Source organism: Apteryx rowi, unplaced genomic scaffold, assembly GCF_003343035.1.
Source record: "Apteryx rowi isolate R43461 unplaced genomic scaffold, aptRow1 scaffold_111, whole genome shotgun sequence".
NCBI classification, from domain to species: domain Eukaryota; kingdom Metazoa; phylum Chordata; class Aves; order Apterygiformes; family Apterygidae; genus Apteryx; species Apteryx rowi.
The window spans coordinates 1,145,081-1,161,677 of record NW_020447320.1 but is presented as its reverse complement, the minus strand read 5'-3'; positions in this window follow the sequence as shown (position 1 = coordinate 1,161,677).

Genomic DNA, 16,597 nt, shown 5'->3' with positions numbered 1-16,597 from the left:
CACTGGCTGTTCTCACTTTATAGCAGGCACGGCTGGGGATTAGCCCTTAGTCTGAATCTCCCAGATGTGCACCAAGACCATGTCCTGTCTGTGAGGGGGGAAGGAAGCCCAGTTGTGCAGGGAGGGAGGGATCTGCAGTTCACTTCAGCAGCTCCTCCAGGCTGGATTTGGCCAGAAGGTATAGTGTATATGGGGACCCAGGCTGTGGTGTGCCCTACAAAATGTGTCTGCCTTAAAAGGCAGACACAGAGGTAAGTATTGTGAGACATCAAATGAAAATTGCTACAGTATACCATATCACTGCAGCTTTTTCCATGCAGTGTGTGGGCACACCTCTCCAACGTGCAGTAGTTACTGGGTGAATTTCATACTCGCCTCAGCGTTAAACTGCATTGACTCTCTGTTGCTGTTTTTTTGGGTTTTTTTGAGTTCACAGCGGTTTTTGCTAAAGCAGACTTAACTGGTGACTGAATACATTTTTGGAGTCCACGTAAAAGTGTATGGACTACCAAATACGACTAATCACAAATTAAGCACAAGTAAGGCTTCCATTCGTAATGCCAAAGGTCACTGAAGATTATATTTAACTGTACTCAGGAGCATACTGAATTGATCATTAACTTTCTGCTTATAAAAAACTCCTCAACACAGTATGCATCAGCAAAAGTTATTGTCTTGGCAAGCAATGTAGCAAAACATTTATTTGTTTGGACTTGATAGGAAATCCTCATCTATACTGATTCCTGATGGACTTCTCTGTCTCTGTTTAGCACAGTGGGCTTGAAAACCCCTATTTAGAGAGAGAAAGTTTTATTATTATGGATTCATACAAAATTGAAGAAACAATGTATTACGAGTACAAGGGATATTTGTATCTCTTCTTATGCTGAGGAGAACAGACAGTAAAAGGAATGGACATAAGCCAAAAAACCCCATTTGTTGAGCTATGCTTTGTTGAACTGTCACTTGCAATGTTAAAATTGAATGGGCACACCATAGTAATTGTTCAAGTGGTGTCATAGTTTGCCAGGGAGGACACAATTATTCTGCCAAAGGGTCAGCACAATATGAGGTGACCCTGGAGCAGCTGGAAGCAAAGCTATATACTACACTATTTTGGAATTAGTTCCTAACTAGCCCAAGGCTTGAAAAAGCACATTACTTTTCTCAATTTTTGATTTTGTAGTAGTGAACTTAAGTAAAGGCCAGCCTAGTTGAATACATTGTCAGCCACATTGCTAGTTATTTTAACAGTTATTAAATTGCTTGGCCCATAATTGCCGCAGCATTCAGACCCCAAGAAAAGCTAGTCAGAATCCTCTCCAGCTGCAAGTGTCCAGTGACATTTTCAGAAATATTGCTGTCTTTAATTGGCCCTTTGTCACCTTCTGTAGCTCTTTGCAAATGCATTTTGACAAATTTGTTTGGCAGCTGTAGAGGTTTAATTGACTCTAGTGAAGAAAATTCTGCCCTTAATCCTGAAAATTAGAGAAAATCTGTTCTCTGTAGGTGACATTTAGCAGTAGGAGTGCTGAATTCTTCCTTTTTGTACTAACTCAGATTTTTATTGCACTGTCATGCACCAAAGGGATGTGTGTGAATAGAACCTATTTTTAGTCTTATGGGAAATGGGTGTATTTCAATGGAACTGAGAAATAATCTAGCCTGAGTTTATGAAATGGCCTGTGAGCCAGTATCCACATACAGTCTGAAATGGTCAGTTCAGAATTGTGGCTGCATATTGTTGTGCTTGTCAGCCCAGTGTCAATTTTCTGACAGTAAGTTTTCTTGTTGTCAGGCTCCTGAGTTGAGTTCTGCTCAGTGAATCTGAAAAACATTATGTTTTGCTGCTTTCAAAAAGGACCCTATGTTCCCTACAGAAAGATAGTTACAGACTCAAGCAGGAGAGGTTATGGAGTGATGATGTGTTCAGTCTGCAGCCATGGAATGAAACAGCAAGAAAATACTGTGTGGTAGGTCATTTTGCTTGTTTGTGAACTGAGCATAGTCATTACAAAATGAGAACTCTGCAAGTGGCACATGAGCCTGAGTCAGGATTTTTTGATAAACATTATGCAGAGCAGATATTGGAGGGCGCACAGAGGGTAGAAATTTTCTCAGGACCACCACTGTCAGAATAGCTGTTGAAACCCAGATGGCAGTTTTCAAGAAAAAAAAGTCCCATTGCTCTGCATCTTTGTACCTTGACCGTGAAATTAATTTGCAGACGGTATCAGTCTCTCAAGCCATTAATCGTGATTAACTGATTTTCCTGAAATGGCTGTGATGATTACATGACAGGCACAGAATGATCCTAGATCACTAATGACACTTAGAAAGGATGACAATATGTATTTTCACTAAAATTTCAAGTGTGTATTTCTTTTTATCTAGGGATTCATTTTCTCTAACTGAATATTGTTTATGTGGCCAGAGAGACTGTCTGAAGATAAGCCTAGAATGAAAAGTACACAGTACTACCTGACATTTGTGGTCACCGTAAAAACAGGTCATTATGCAAACTAGTACTTCCTAACTAGAGCACAAGTTTAAGTAAACAAAGTGACATCTGGTATAATCTCTCCAAGGGAAAAACAGAGATCAGTCATTCAAAAATCTAAAATGAGTGAAGGATCTAAGAAAGAGGGTACTGGTGATAAAGAAATGACATGGAGCTATTTAACATGGATATAGATGTTGCAATTCCAAAACTTGGTGTCAGTAACAACTGCATCACCTTTTATAATCTCCTTCCACTTCCCTCAGCACGTCCTACTTTGCTTTACTAGCTTCTAAGCTTATTACATAAATGAGGCTTTAGCTCCTTGCCCTGGCAGCTGTTCGGAACAAAAAAGACTGTCTCTCTACTGTAAGATATCTGTACTCTGTTTATTTATTTCGGGAAGAGGTGAATATGTGTCCTATCGCTGCAAGTACTTGGAGTGAAAGTACATTACTTTCTACTGTTTCTTCCTTTTTTGGTTTCACGTGCTTCCTTCTGCTAGTTCCCAGCAAGGCACTCTGTTTAAAATAACTTCATAACCCGTAGGAAAATGGTACTTCTTTTCTATTATGAATGGCACCTGTATGGAATTACTTCACTGCAGTTGGACATATCTAGTGATGTAACCGATACTGCATGTTAATCTATTGCAGTTCATTGTGTGTCCTGGGGTCATGATACATAATTTAGATCTGACCTCTTACATACGCAAGATCCTTAATATATCTTTATTTAAACAACACTATTCATTCTAAAGAGCCCTAAGATACGTTGCAATACTTATGTTACAAGATTTCTGATTTTCCACTGAACTGCAACTTGCTCTGGAGCAATATAGGGCTGATAAAGCTGACAGGTCTAATGTGACCATGGCTATCAAGCAGGCACAAACTGCAAAAAATTTAAATTTAATATCTGGGCAAAACTACATGTTGGAGAGGAAGAGGAAGAAACAGACCTAGAACTGTTTTAGGTTATGGCCACAGCCATCTCCTCTCTTAGAGATGGTTGTTGATGGAGAAGCAGATTGAGTATACTCCCTTAAAAATTTAGATAAACTGAAAACAAGTCAAAGAAAAGTTTTGATTTGAGATTTGAAAATAAATTGTAGCAGCTCACCTGCTGTCAGAGAAGCAGGCCGCTAGATGATTTTTAGGGGCCGTAAGGAGTGTCTGGGGAAGAGGAGTATACATTTGTATGAGTGTAATACTGTCATGACAAAAAGGCTTTCTGTGCTGTAGGCAGATAACAGATGCTCTGCTACTTCAGAAACTATTTAGTGAACAGTTACCATTACATAACACGGTGGTAAGGAGGTTTATTGAATTCTCTTCTCTCAGGTTCACTAAATAATAGCCTACTTATGTTGCCAGTTGCTGGAATTGTTCCAGAGCAGCTTAAATTGTAAAAGTCCACCTGACAGCTCTCAGGAACCAAGGTATGTGGATGGTTGTAACAACATCAAGGCTTTGAATGTACCCCTAATATTTTGACTTATTATGAGCTTTAACGGAAAGCCAATGATCAAGGCAAGTGATAGTTGATGGTGTCCTTCACTTCTAGACAGAAAGTTCTGGAAAGACACCAGACTTTTTGCTTATCCACATAGAATTGTTTGTGGACTTAATGTAAGAATCACACAGGGAAATCTCCGTTCTTTATTATTCAGAAGATCAGATTTGGTGATTACGGTTGTCCATTTTGGATTTAAAATCTGTGAAACTAATTATTAAAAATAATCTTCTACCTAAGGATAAGTAAAAGGCTTGCTTGTACTGGCTTGCTTGGCACATGCACACTTGAAACAGACTTTTTAAAAGAAGGTTTCAAGCAGCATTGGGCTCATGCCAGGAGGAAAAGAGTAAGCTCCTCCCTAGAAATACGCAGAAACATCTACCCAAACACTTTAGCATTACAGTATGAATGTCTGGAGTTCATGATAGGGTTCTGACCCAGGCTATTCAATTTTACAATACTCTTTGATTCATTTTTGATTCATTTAAAAGTGTAATTTTCTCAGTAAAGAGCAAGCACGATCCTAGGAAGCTGTCGTTATATAAACAACTCTGTCCTACTGAAGCGCTTACTGCCCCTGGGCTTTCTGTCCTTCAAGTGCTAACCCATTTCCCTACAGTGAATTGTGTTCACAGTACACATAAAATTAGCTGTACACTCAAATAAACATCTTAACTGCTCTATACTGCTTTGTGCAGAAGTTTATCTCAGCAGCTAAAGTGACTGTGCTGCAGCTGTTAGTTGGGCTGTGCCTGACAGCACTGGCTTTAGGGCAAAGAGGGGCCGGGCAACCTCCATCTCCCAGGGCAGGGCAGGGGTGGGCGAAATGCACTGCCTTGGGGAGGTGTCTGCGAGGGCCTGGGTCCCATTTCAGAGTGGGGCCCAAAGCAGTGGCACGGTCATACATCAACTGGAAACCAAAGAAATCTGTGTAGGCTTAATGCTGCATGTTGGAGTGCTGTCTAATTACAAACTATGTGTACGTAGATAACTGCATGGTCCCCTAGCCTGGCCCATCATGCAAAAGTCTGTGCTTTATAAAGATTACTAACATTCCTTCCTGGGGGGTCTGTTGAGCCATTCTTATTTTTTGCATGATTACAATCAGCCAGGTTGTTGGGTGATTCTGCTATACTCTAATTCCAGTGCGCACTTCCTAAGGCGATCTGACAATATTGACTTAAGCTTTCTATTAACTCCATCCTGTAAAGATTGCTTTACTGTGTGTTTACATTGCTGCATCTGCACTTCCTATAAGATGACAGTATTCACCCTTTAAGAAGTGTTACCACACAGCAATATCTGAGAAACCACTTTTAGCCTTTTATTTAAAATAGGAAATAAGTGTCAAGTATCTGGATATAAGAGACTAAAGAGGAGGAAATCAAGCTCCTATTTTTATCCTATCTTAAGGACTTCATAATTTTTACCTTTTCCAGCTGAAATGTCTTAGCTTGTCTGTTGCTGTATATTAATTTCTCCTTTTTTAAAGTCTCAGTAAAATCACTTAATCTATTTTTAATCACAGCATATGTATTTATACCCTCTTCTACAATTAGAGAACACATTCTGTTGAGCAAAAGTTGTTGTGAAAAACTGTATTGCTGAAATGAGATGGAGATACAAAGTTGCAAGTTTGGCAGTATGGATGCTAGTCTAAGAGTTCTGGTGTGCTTGAACACTGCCTTTAAACTCTGAAATGCGTTGTGATGTACATTAATGTTTTCTCTAAGCTGGTAAAGTATCTAGCTAAGAAAAGAACGTGTTTGCATACATGTATAGTTATGTAACTGCATGGTGCCAAATATGCAAATAACATATAGGTCATGGTATGTTTTTAAAAGGTCATGCTATGTTTTTAAGAAGGGTATACAGCTAATTGACTTTAGAGATGCTAAATCTACATCTGGATAAGGAATGTGAGATTAGGAATCAGTTGCATCTAAACAGCAGAGCTAAGCTGTCATTGTTTCATTCTAGCCGACAGAATCTTCTTATGACCATGAAACTTCTTTTTATAGCTTTACTAAATAGTTGGAGAATGATTTAAAAACACTTACGTGAAAACTCTAGGAAGTAAATTTATTTTTGAAAGGCTGATTTTAACTTTTTTTCATCAAACATACGCTCAATGATAGGTCCAAGATCACATATTGTTTCATAAGTAATGTATTACAGAACAGTAAGTATAAAGAAAAAGCAAACCTGAAATATTTTCTAGATATTGTCAGCAGAGGTGCTGCAGTGCTCTAAAAGAGAGGGTGACAGGGGTTATCTGTGAACATGACTAAAGAATGCATCTCTTTAAAATGCCAGATCCTGCTCATCCCTCTTACCTTACTTGGTACAAGTGTGAATCTGAATTGTATTTGCTTACATCACTTGTCAACACTGGGGTCAATAAGAGAAGAATCAGGCCCTAAAAATACAGTTGACAAAGTGTGAATCAATGAAAGGAATAATTGGTTAAATGAAAAGGCTTCTGTATATGGAATTAGTCCAAAATGTAATTCATAGAACAATGTACTCTATTGAAATGTAGTTAAAAAAAAAAAAAGCTGTTCAAAGGGTTCTTTTGTATCATGGACTCATGCTTTTAGGAGTAGTTCCCAGCTCACAAGATGTACAGGGGGAGGGGGGAGGAAGGAGAGAGAAAAGAAAAATTCCCCACAAGATAGAGCAGTTGCTATAGCAGTGGTGAGGTCTAATAATCCCTGAGGCCCTGAAGCACCTACCCTGCAAGAGGAGAGAGGAAGGAAAGAAATGAAGAACAGAAAAGTAGACTCCTGTTCATTGCCAACATCCAGCTGATCCCAATTCCTTTGGTCTTTTATTAATTTTACTGTCTCTTAAAAAAATAAATGATCCTTGCTAAATATCACAGCATTACAGCAGTCAGCATAAGTAACTAAGGCTCTTAGACTGTAATAGGACCATGACTGTGTGGCTGCATAAGCTGTAGGGACGGAACCTGTTTGTTTTAACTTGGGCTGTCCCATGATTGAGTTCACATTCCACTGTGTGCAATGGGATAAGTTTATGTATATTCACATGTGCACATAAATACTGCAAAACAAGCTACCAGTGTAACTAATATATGCAACAAGGAAGACAATGCATCTTTAGTGTTCAAATAGTGATGCTGTTTTCATTGTCAACTTATCTAGGCAAATGCCTAGTTAAGATGAGTTTTCACAAAGTTTCTGGAAGTAAGGTGTTCCTAGGGTCATAGGATAATTCTGGTTGTAAGGGACCTCAGGAGGTCATCTAGTCCAACCTCCTGCTCAAAGTAGGATCAGCTATGAGGTCAGAGTTGTTGCTTGACTGTCCTCATCATGAAAAAGTTATTGCTTCTATCTAGTCTGAATCTCTCTTGTTTCAGCTTATTCCTGTCGTCTCTTATCCTCCCATGATGCACCATTGTGAAGAGCCTGGCTCCATCTTCTAGTGGAGTCCTTGTAGGTATTGGAAGGATGCTAATAAGTCCCCTCAAAGCCTTCTCCAGGCTGAACAAGCCCAGTTTCCTCAGCCACTCCTTCACAGGGCAAGTGCTACAGACCCCAGTCATCTTGGTGGTACTGCACTGGACTCGCTCCAATTTATCATGTCTTGTACCAGGAGCCCAAAACCGGACACAGTGTTTTAGAGGTGATCTCACAAGTGCTGAGTACAGGGGGATAATTGCTTCCCACAATCCTGTTAACACAGCCTGGGATACTGTTGGCCTCCTTTGCTGCAGGGCACACTGCTGGTTCATGTTCATCAACTTTTTTAAGAGTATTTATGGTTTCTTTGTCATGGTAATGCTCATATATATCAATTTACCTCTGATTCACATTGTTTTTTTGCCAAGTTCACAGAGGTTTTTTGGAAAGCCAGGAGTTTGACAATATAATTATGGGGTTTTTGGTTGAAGGAATCCGTATGAAATCTTTAGACTTGGATCATTTAAAATGATACCTGCGCAATTTGATTGTTGTTCTTGTGCCTTCTTTACTGAGACACAGGTTAAAGTAGCAAGATGGAAATTCCATCTCAAATGTACGTTTCAAGGCCAGAAAGGACAATTGTGATCATTTTGCTTAAATTTCACTCTGCACTACTTAGTTTGCCCAGGAGCTTTTGGCTGAACCAGAGTGTATATTTTAGAAAGATAGTTGGTCTTGATTTAAGTGTTTGGCATTGCTTTTAGAAAGTTCTCACTTGACAGGTTTGGGGATGTGATAAACGATCAGCCTAGACTAAACTGGACTACAACCATTAAGTATGATACATTAGGATCTTTTTAATAGACTTAGACCTGAAAGTGCTGAGTGGCTTCAGCCGAAGTTGTAGGTCCTTTCATTCCATTTGTGATCTTCGGAGTCTCTCCTTCCCCTCTGCAGTTATGCTATTATTGGCTGTCTATAGAAACAGACTTACGTTGGTGTTTTCCTGGCAAACTGTCAGAAATACATTGTAAAAGGTTTCTTCTTTTGGAATGAGAAATATGTTCCTATCTTCAAAAATTTATACATATGTAAGCCATGTGTTTTTTAGAGACCTATTGCCTAAAGAAAGCAGCGCCATCTGGCTTTTTGTTTCTTTTATTGACTGAATATTTGAGTCAGTATATCAAAAAACTTCCAATACAGTTTGCCAGCACTGTATTACTGTGTTTTTACTTTGTGAGATGCTCGTGCTTGCAATTATTTCCTATTGTTGGCTTTTTTTGTGGTGTTTGCTGAGTGACCTTTATATTTTTATTAAATCTTGATGGTTGCACTAGTTGTGAATAATCTTCCTTGACTTAGGATATAATAATCAGGGAATTAAACTGTAAGACACTGATGGGTCATCAAATAAAGAAAAAGCTGTCAAGAACACAATTATGTCAGTTACATAGCCCACAGATATAAAAACATCATTGTGTTTACAGGGAATTTGATGTAATTCACTCATATCTGCTTTTGCTGTAAGTTTTGTGAGGAAGGTAGGGAATGTGATTTCATCTCTAGTGTTACTACCCCAATAAGATGCATATTTTACATTTTACTTTTTAAGCTTGAGTCATCTGAGACTCTCGAAAACTTTCTGTACTGTTTCAATTTCTGCCTTATGCTGAAGTGCATTGTAAACATCTCTGTTTAATGTTCACATTACTCATATGAAAAAGTTAAGCATCAGTCCAGTATTACAAACTGAGATATAGAGCTATGGAGGGAATGAACCAGAACTGATAAATGATGTCTTAAGTGGGGCATAGATAGATGTGATTTAGATCCAAAAATGCGATTTTTAAAACCATGTATAGTTGGAGATTAAAATCAATAGTTGTGCTTCTGCCGAAAGCCAAGAACTGCTCTCACTGAGCAGCTTAATGCTGAAGTCTGACCGAAATCTAGAGATGGGTAATTCTTCTCTCTGAAGGCTCTGGTGATCTCTGTTCACCATGCATCCTCCGAGCATGCGCATCCTCAAAGCATGTGGAATTATGCCCGGAAGTGGGAGATCCAGGGTCTCAGCCCAGCATGGAGCTGTTCTGTGAGTGCCTTGCGGAGCACGGGCAAAGCCAAGCCCAGATCACTTTTTCCCTGATGCAGCAAATTCTTCCAATGAGAATGGCCAGAAGCCCAGTGTTAGTCTTAGGCGCGCAGGTCTGAATGTCTCCTGTCAGGAAAGGGAGCTGAACATAGCTATGTACTCTAACAACTACACTGCTGAAGTGTGAAAGAGTAGCACCATTGTTTCTTTATTTTAGAATAAAGAGTTTTACCCAGCTCAATGAAAGAAAAGAGTCACCCTAGTGTCTAGGCTATGGATCCTGAATGAAATTAGGTAGCTTCTTACCCCATCTGGGGGCAGAGGGAGGACAAGTTGCTAGCTCAAAGCATTTGCAAGTTGAATGTTGTGATGAAAGCGGGCTCCAAAAGGAAGCTCAGCATGCTGGCTGCTTTGGTTTCCATTTTGATAGATGAGGTAGGTACCAAACACAGAATCCCTCCGTCTGCTTTGGGATCAGGCGCTTCAGGGGGAGGTGTTTCACTACCTAAGTTCTGGTTTGGGTCTGGTTCCTAAGGGACAGTCAAGTGGCTCTAAACAAAGGCTGCCTCAGAGCTTGGAAGAGAATCCAGATTTCCTCACTCGCAGTCCTGTATTCGCATTCACTGTAGCCTCCCTGGTTCCCAGGAATGCTGTTTTTAAGGCATGGTTGCAGGCAGAATTTAATTCTGTGGGCTGGAGCTGTCTCTGTTGTAGGACTATATGTGAATCCCGTCTGCAGTGCAGCTGGTTGCCAGGAGGTCCAACAACTGTGGCGCCCTAAATCTAACAGTCAGTGTGATGGATTGTAAAAGGGTTACAGTGAAAGGGGAAGTCATTAGTCCCTTCTGAGGATTTCCTTCTTGCTTGAGTACCACCACATCATTTTTCTGACTTCCTAAGTAGGCAGAAGGGGTGAGATATGAATTTATTTTTCTCTCTGGCATTGCCTTTCTGCAGGGTTGATACAAACGAGAGGTAATCAATGACTGAGAGACAGGAAGCATTCTAATGTTGGGGCCATGCAACTGTGGTTTGGATATTGCTGCATGCTGCATTTCTAGGGACTTGCTTTTTATTTCAGAAGAGAAACTAATGGTAGCATGTAAGAATAATGGATGCTTATGCCAACACACTGGGCAATCTCAGAACCTTTTTAAAAGTATTGCTACTAGAGACTTGAAGTACTGAATAGAAATTTGCCCTTTCAAAAGGTTTTAAAAAAGAAAAAGAAAAAAAAGAGCTTGACCAAGTAAGAATTTCTAGTTGCAGACAAAAGTAACCAGGTTTATGTTTTTGGAAAAAGAAAGCATAAAGTCTTGGCCTAGCTTAGAAATGCTGCATTGTTTCATATCTGTGGCCTATAAAGATAAATCAGGAGGATGAGGAGGAAAATCTGTAGTTGGCACTCCATAGTCTGGCTATATTATATAATATTCAGTGTTCTAAGCCCTAGTTTATAGTACGGTCTAAATATTTAAATTGTTATCAGCAATTATGGTTAATCACTTTCTTGGTAAGTAACGTTGCAAGTTTGCTCAGCAAGCACTTCAGCAATGGTGCTGGCTGTATGGGAGGTGAAACAGTATTTATTTCTCTGTATATGTAGTTTCTCAAACTGCTGCTGGCATAAATACACAATGTGAGAAATAAAACTGCTCTAAAGTACTTAATTACAGCTGGTCTGTCACCTACCTAAAAGTGCATTATTTTAAAATCTAGCAAACCTAGCATGAGGATGAAAAGGCTGGTGCTGTTTTCCAAACCAATCAGCTCAAATTATTGTATAAAACTAAGGATTCAAATTTACCCATATCTGAGGGATGCCAAAGTTCTGATTATACATACATTCGAAAAAATTCTTGCCTTACTGCATTAATAAGTCCAGAATTCAAACTCCAGCAAGATTCAGCGTTGAGACCTTTGTGTCAGATTCATTTGCAGTATCAAAGTCCATATGATTCAGACACCAAGATGGATGTTTGTGCCCTGATTCAGAAAAGCATTTAATTTTTAAGGATTCTTAGCTGTTTTCTGACTAATGATAGACTTACATTCAAGTGCTTTTTTTTTTTTTTTTTTTTTTTTTTATTTGGAGACTTAACAGGGACTTAATAACTTCTATTATACATAGTAAAATAAAATATGAGAAATACATATGAGTTCACTTGTGAAGAGATGGAAGAACAACAAGGTCATTAGGAAATTAAATGAGGTATTTCCTTCAGTTTTCAGTGAGAGAGGTGGGGCCAATGCACTTTCAAAGTGGCTTTCCAGGAGCTAAGCATTCTTTGATAACTTTAGAGCAAGTCTGAAGTTGAGTTCACAGTTTTAATGACTTAAACACTGTCAACATCTCACCTCAAGATAGTATTTATCTGAGTAATAAAGAAAACAATGTGAAGTAGAGATTGCTATTATTGTATGTGAAGTATTATTGGAAACCAGCTTCCAGGATTTTATTACCATTATTGATAATGCTTCTTTTCATTAAAGGAAATTTAATCCAGTAAGTACATACAAAGCTTATCTGTCAGTCTGTCTATCTATCCTGCAATATTTTTTGTCTGTTTAAAAAAATTTTTAATGAATCAGGCATCTGATAAGCAAAAAGGAAAGGGCAGTTTTTGTTCACTGATCTGAGTAAGTTTGTCTATGATGCTGTTCAGGATGGAAAAAAACATGTATATATCACTATGTTGTAGCAGTGACCCCAAGAAATTGATTTGCTTTGTTTTTGAGTGGTGTCCCTCACTGTAGACAGTATTGTTTTCCATTTAGGAAATTAATTGAAAGTATAAGTAGGAACAGTTACGTAAGACTTGAGAAAATACAACCTGATAGAGTCAAAACAGCACAACTTAACCAAGCATACATTGCAGTTCCTTACCCAGTTTTGATTCTTTGGAGGGATATGAAAATGGCTGATAAAGCTGATGGATTGGTTTAACTTACATTTTTCACAAAGCTTTTAACGGTGGTGTCTCCTAAAAGTCATAATTAATTGGAGGAAGGAGCAGAATTCTGTTATGAGTTAAACCTTGGTCATGTAGCTGGGAAAAAGAAAGTCATAAAACTGCTTCTGGTAGGGTGTCTTGAGCAGGGCCCCCAGGGAGCCAGTGCTGAGGTCCAGGGTATCTGCAGGCTGAGGAGGGCGTTGGGGGACACTGCTGTCCCAGTGCCGGCGTCCGCCTGCCTGGGCACTGCCCTAGGGCAGAGCAGGGCCGGCTTCTGCAGGCCTCCCGCTCCGCAGCAGGAGCACAGGGTGCTGCAGAGCGCCTAAGGCTTTCCTGACTGCGGGACCTTTCATGCCATCGCTTCAGGTGCACTGGGGATAACAAGTACAGTGAGCTGCTTGTATGCGGGGGCCATCTGATATCCTGACATTATTGCCCCTGTCGAAGAGTTGACGTCCACGCTGAAACAAGAAAGCTACTCTCAGTGTTTGTAGCGTAAGAAAGAAGCCAGAAATCAAGAGTATGTTGAAACCTGCCTTCAGCAATTACTCAAAGGATACAAAAGGCTTCTTAATAAAGGCAGATCAGAACTGTAGACAGTACATTTGGGGATATTTTGGGTTAGTGTCCCAACGTATGAGTCTAGCCTATGAGTCTAGTCACAAGTGTAGGCTTTTGGACAGGTTTCCCTGTTATGCAGCATTAGAGACAGCAACAGAATTCAAAAAAGGAGAGCAGGATTAAAAAGTATTCTATCTTTCCATGTGTATATTTAGGTTTAGAGATATAGTATTCTTTGCTTTAGAAGCTTAAGGGTATCTAGGACCATTCTGTCCAAATAAAAATCAGAATAAATAAATATGACATGAAAAGCAACTGCAAGTTACTGAAAAGACCAACAACCAAAGGAAAAAGTTATGAGTAAGTGCAGATATACCTAACTTTGATAACAGTTTCCCACTTTGCTGTAATTTCATTGCCAATGATTTAAGAAGCAACCAGGCACAAAACTGTGTATTATCCTACTAATATATAGAGAGAGAGATGTACCAAGGAGAGAGACATAAACTGTCTCCCCAACCCAGTACTTACATCCTAGCTAGATAATACTTTAGTACAGAAAACAGCTGTGTGTTCTGACTGACAGACAATATTCCTGGACTTGCTAATGCAATCCCACTGAAGGAGAGCAATCATTCAGATGCATCTTTAAAGAGACTTTTGATTTTTTAAAGTGAAATAACTCATGGAGAGGGAGCTGCTACTTTCCAAGTAGTGGATATATGGGTGAGCACCTTGCTTATATTGCTTATTTACAGTGCATCTTTTATGTCACCTGTGTTTTTGTGAGCTGATCCAAATCCTGCTGAAGTTGAAGCAAATCCTCCACTGAGCTTTTGCTGAATTCTTTCCATATGAAGCAATACTGCAGTAAAAGATATAAAATGAAGATAACTGTTTCTTAAAAAAAAATGTAGCTCTAAAGTGACATTTGTTTCCTGCTACTTAGGTTGCTCTGTTTGCCTGTTTCATTTCCTTTCCCTCACACTTTAACTGCCTTGCCTAACTTAGCTTTTCTGGCTCTTGCTGTTTTAGTTTACATAGCACCTGTAACTGTGGGTTTCCCTTCTTAGCTGATAGTCCTTTGTAGGAATAAACTAGCAAGAGGGAGAACTAGACTGCTTCCAGAAGAAAAATACACTGCCTGTGTCATGCATCCCATCCACCTTCACAGCCTGATTGGAAAGAAAACATATTTAAAGTCTGTATTGCAGAATTACCATTTTTTTATAGGATGATGGTTATTAAGTAGAGTATCCCTCTTACTGTCTGCATCTCTCTCCCTTTGCTTCTCACTATTTCGCCTGCTCTGTCTTTCTGTGATCTTCTATTCTCTGGCTCTAGTGTTTTAACTACTCTTTAATCCTCTGGAGCGTATTCAACAGTTCCTTTATGTGTGCTTAGTGATCAATTCCTTTTTGTAGGCTCTGTGCAAATGTTTCCGTCACGGCTTTTTGAGCACATGTGCTAGCTCGCCATGGAGAGCAGATTTTTTTTATTCCTTACAAAGTACCTGCTGTTTTAAGATTAAAGAACTGTGCATTAAAATGAAAGTGGCAAATCTATGCTTACGGTGTATAGTGACTGCGCTAGAGCCCTGCATGGAGGCAGAGAAATTATTTTGTAATGTTGTGGCAAGCAACAATCTTTTTCATAGCACCATTAGTGATGATATTTTTCTATAAACAATTATATGAAAAAGGATTCATTTTACTGAAAAAGATGCTTACTGTGGAAGAGCTCGTGTTGCAGCCAATATGTATCATATTCTCTCTGCAGTTTTTAATGTAAGCTAATTTTAATACTCAGATGAAAAATTGAAGTATATAAGCACAACCTGAAGCAATATTATAGCTCTCTGTGATCTTCCCTGTTTGTTTACAGTATGTATCATGTAAACAACTTTGTTGTCATAAAGTCCTATGCTAGTGTTGGTTCCAATTAAATTTTCGTTACCCATTTAGAGCCTGAAATAGGAATGCACAGTAGAAGAGGGGCATACTGTGGATGTTGGGCATAGAAGGAATACTCCATCTTTGATTCTGAAACAGTGATTCTAGTCTATGGCTGGATCTGTATTGAGATGGATATACTCTCACATTTAGATAATGAGCATGATACTTGATAGTTAATGATAAATTGTTAACTTGATAGATGATGACCACCATGGCTGGTTCTGTTAACTCTCTTTGTGTTTTTGTCTAACAGGGTCTGATTAGGAATGGTTCTTGGAGATAGTGCTTGAATCTGTAAATGTGTAGTCATATGGGACATCCTAAAGGTCACATGGGCAGCTCAGAAAGTGGTGGCATTTGTGCAGAATATAAGTCAGCAGTAAAGCAAACACCTACAGGATCAATGACCTTAGCAGGTCCTCTCATCTTGAAGTTCTTTCCTTCTGCTTTTGATGGGGGAAAAGTTCCACAGGTCCAACCCCAGCTGCAAAAGCGATGGTAAGTTCCAGGGGCAGCTCTTCTCCTGCTGGGACTTAGGCTAGGTGGGTGAAGATCTTTCCCTCGCACAGCTTTCCCAAGCCCCATCTGTGGCTCCACTGAAGGACAAGATCCGTGACTGGGCAGAGACTGGGCAGGAAAGTTCTGTGTTCAGCCTGGAGCAGTGGGAGGCGTTAGTGCTGGGCCATGCTGGATTGATGATTGCTGGGAGTCCTATGCGTGGGGAATGAACACCATACTCCTCAGGTATTCTAATCCATCATATAAAAATTTAGAGCCTTCGAATCAGACAAAGGTTGGGTATGTTATTCATCATTCTAGAACTGGAGTATGAATTAAGCTTGGCAAAAATCCTAATGCTCCTGTGAGCAGTTTTCAGCTCTGGGTGAATGCAAGCTAGGTCCAGGGAACAAGACCCTGCAAGTCCCTGGAAGAGATGAGGAAATATCTCTTGGGGCAGATTCAGGTTGTCAATTAAAATTTAATGATAGCCTTTGGCAATTTGAGAGCAAGGTTTGGACACTTGTTCTCAAAGCACAAAGCTTTTGTTCACTCCTATAAATAAATTAAAGCCATAAGGTGTATTGGTCATCATTTAAAAGACAGCTTTTGCCAGAAAACATAGTCACATCATATATTAGACTGTGGAGTTGTGAATGCAACTGTACAACGACAGAAAACTCCTAAAAATGGCTTCTACTGTAAGTTTCATATGGCAAATATATATAGTGGCTGAATAAATGCAAGTGAGATCATTGAACATAACTGGAAGTAGCTGATTACTTACCTGTACTGATTATAGTATTACATTCTAAGCTAAAAATACAGCTTAACACCTTTTGTTTAACATCAGCTGCACAGAGCTCCGTAGCCTACCTGCCTTACCCGTCACTATATACAGAACAAGTATAGAGAAAATTTGAAATAGGGACTACCCTGGACACCCCCCCCCCCAAAAAAAAAAATTCCAACAAAAGATGAAAGATGCAATGCTTTTTTGTAATAAGAGTTTCACTCCTGAGAGTATCCAGCACCAGAAGGCTTGTTGCTAGGCAAAAGCACAAATGAGTGATTTAATAATGTTCCAA